The sequence below is a fragment of the Corylus avellana genome, chromosome ca8 (genome assembly GCF_901000735.1).
Source record: "Corylus avellana chromosome ca8, CavTom2PMs-1.0".
In the NCBI taxonomy this organism is placed as follows: domain Eukaryota; kingdom Viridiplantae; phylum Streptophyta; class Magnoliopsida; order Fagales; family Betulaceae; genus Corylus; species Corylus avellana.
The window spans coordinates 6,730,495-6,734,257 of record NC_081548.1 but is presented as its reverse complement, the minus strand read 5'-3'; positions in this window follow the sequence as shown (position 1 = coordinate 6,734,257).

The window sequence follows — 3,763 nt, the reverse complement described above, 5'->3', positions numbered from 1 at the left end:
ATACTTTAATATTTGAAATAGTCATTCGCATAGCAAACTTTTTCTTAGTGTGTTATTAAATTTCAATTTTTTTTCCTCATCAATATGGAAAAGGGGATACGTAAATTTTAGTTAGACAGAAGAAATATAATGAGAAGGGAATAATGAGAAAAAATATCTGTGAAGTCTTTGTCAAACAAGGCCTTTAAGTGTCAGGGTTTGTGCAGCTTTCATGGGTTAAACAAAGACTAGAGGCAAATTAGAGCAGAATATGGGGTGTGACCGTGTGAGTTGCATCAATCAAGTCTTACCGTGGGGCCCAGTAGTCTTGGTCGGTTTTTAATTTGGTTTTCTTGGATTCGGATTCCCTTTCATTAAGGGGTTAATTGGAGATTCTCCAATTGTCCATTTGGACCGTTCATTTTGATCCAATGCTCTACAGAATGCCATGTATCCCACTATAACTAAATAATTAAATATTATTTAATTTTTATAAAGAAAATAAAATTAAAAATAATAATAAATTATAAAATAATTATAAGATAATATTGGGTGGCCAGCCACCCGAATGGAGTAGTCGGCCACCCCATTTGAGCCAAAGCCACCCCCAAGGGCCGGTTGGGGGTGGCCTAACCCCATGGCCACAGGGGGTGGTTCAACTACCGTCTAAGGCCAAACCCAAAAAATAATTTTTTGGGTTTGGCCCTAGGGGGTGGCGTCTGCCATCCCCAAAGACCAGTTGGGGGTGGCTTCGGGCCCCAAGGGGTGGTTCAACCACCTCCTAGGGCCATTCCAAAAAAATAATTTTTTACGTTTGGCCCTCCACCCCTCGTGGCCACGGGGGTGATTTTGGCCACCCCCATGGCTCAGATGGGGCGGCCGGCCACTCCATATTATTTTATAAAAAATTTCAGTTTTTTATTATTTTTATCTTTATTTTCTTTTTAAAAATTAAATGATATTTTATTATTTAATTTATAGTGGGATACATGGTATTCTATAGTGCGTTGGATCAAAATGAACGGTCAAGATGGACAATTGGATAATCTCCCCAATTATTCCCTCAATTGGAAGGGATCTGGATCCCGTTTTCTAAATTGCAGCTGACTTTAATTCTTGTTCCAACTTGAGCACTAACTAACGAAGACTTTGGCTCAACGTATTAAAGTGACATTTGAGAATATTAGGTCTTGGGTTTTGAATGATTTGTTTCTACTTGTTTCTTTGGGATTGTGACGTTGTTGGAAATATAAATGAAATAATAGAGAAAATATGAAGGCAAAAAGAAATTAGGACTTTAAAGGCTTGCTGACAATATCTTTAAAACCTATTTTATCCCATTTTTAAATGTTAAGAGATTTAACAAAATTATTCAGAGTTTAACTTATATCAGGATGAGTCTTGAAACCCCAATTTTACAGTTCCTGCAAAAATATAAAAAGTGCACAAAAATAACTTGGACCAAAATACACTAGATTTTAGGGTGATAAAATTCCTAAAGAGTTAACCTTCCACCTTTAGATAAGTTTTGATGCATTAGAAACGGGTTTTGAGGTGGATCACAACTTGATAGTAGGGGCTCTCAATAGTTCAAAGAATAATATATGTTACTTTAGAATAGCTTTTTGGGGAGAATAGCACACAAGAAAATTTGTAGGAGAAAGAAATAAGAGATTGTGCCTTTGCCTATGACCAAACAGTTATATTTATAGTGATTTTGGATACATCTAACGGCCCAAGATCATTTGATCTAATGGTCATGAATCGTAACCCTTCCAAAGGGGCTCGTTATGGGCGATTTTGCCCCCGCTAGCTTTTTTCTTTTTCTTTTTCTTTTTATCACTCAATTTATTGTTAATTGAAGAGGATTTTTTATAAACAAGTTGGCATTTTTGTATCTAGTCAATGTGGGACAAACTTTTTTTCCCAACACTTCAAAATTTTGGTTTTCCCTCCAAAAATTTGGATTGACTTGAAAGAGAGAAAATCTTTCAATTAAATGAATATAAAACTTTTAGATATAAAATAAATTTCATAATTATTTGAAATACCCAAAATAAATTATTTATTTACAGTAAATAAATCGAACAAAATTTTCTTCTAGTCATCAACGCCTATGAATGTAGGCTTGTTAAACCGAACTACCTTACTTTATTATGTTTGTTTGAGATTCTCCAATTTATTTCGTCACAACAAATTAGTATCTAAACTTTGGTTTTTATTTTGCAGGATGACTAGTTAGTAAGGATTATGGTAATAGTTTGCCACCCAACAAAGAGAAAGAAAGGTAAGTTCCGGGAAAAAATTGCCACATTCCAAAACAACATTAAGACAAATATAAAGAATCTTGAGGTGATAACATGGAGATAGTCTTATAGGAGCCAATAATTTCATACTATTAAGAGATTTGGGTAGGCTACTTAAAGTAAACCTGAACCTCCTTCAAATATATATTTGAAAATAAACTTCTTTTTATCAATTATACTCATAAACTGTATTTATATAGAGTTACAACTTACTCCTATCGCAAAACAACTGAAAGACTCTTAAACTCTTACTATGATGCTTCATCATCAGACATAGGCAGTGATTTGCTTTTAGATTGATTTGACGGCAGAGGAACTAAGTAACTGTTTAGCATGAGAACTATGGTTTCTATTGTTGGCCTATCAACGCGATCATTCTGTATAGATAGTAAGCCAATATGGAGACATTTAATGACTTCATCTCTCGAGTAAGAGTCTCCCACTGTTGGATCCACCAAATCCAAGGATGTTCCATCCCTCCAAATTTTCCAAGCCTGCATCAATTGGTTAAGCAATATTACATAAATATCATGTGATGATGATTGTATCAGTATAGAAAAACAAAATTAGAACATTTGGTTCATACTACTCACATGGCTCAAAAGGTATCTAGTACTTCCGTCTAATTGATTGAAAGAACTGATCTTCTTTCCACTTATAATTTCAAAAATTAGGACACCAAAACTATATACATTTGACTTTACAAAGAACTATCCATGCATAGCATACTCTGGAGACATGTAACGACTACAAACCAGCATCATTCATACAAAAATGTCAGCCACAAGACATGTATGCTCTCATTTGTGTTACATAAACAATGTAATGCACGTAACATTACTTACAATGTGCCGGCAATCCTATGAGTGTTTACTCAGGTTTGATTAATTCCAAAAATCTTTGCCATGCCAAAATTTGAAACTTTTGGATTCATATCCTCATCTAACAAAACATTACTAGCTTTAAGATCACGATGTATAATTATAAACCGAGAATCTTCATGAAGATAAATAATCCCTCGAGCAATGCCTTTAAAGATTTTGTAACGTGTTGGCCAATCTAGTTGTTTTTGTCTTTCAAGGTCTATATATTCGCCAAAATTCAATATTGACGCTAGAATAATGAACTAAAGTCAATTATATATCAAAATAATTAAATTAATCAAGAAAATAGAATTAATATTCAGAAAATAAAATTTATTCTGTTCTACTCTTGTAAGTTTTACAACACAAAATGAATTTTGTAATAGTTAATCCAATTGTTAATTGGGCCTTTCTTGAATGAAAACTCATATCTAATTTCATAAGACATACAAAAAAAAAAAAAAAATAGATATATGCCTGTAAGGGACAAACCATATAGAAAGTAGTGCACAAATTCATAAACAAGTACCTTTTATTCTCTTTCCAAACAAAATCCAATAACCTTACAAGATTTCTGTGTTGAAGTTTGGCAACCACTATTACCTCATTTTTAAA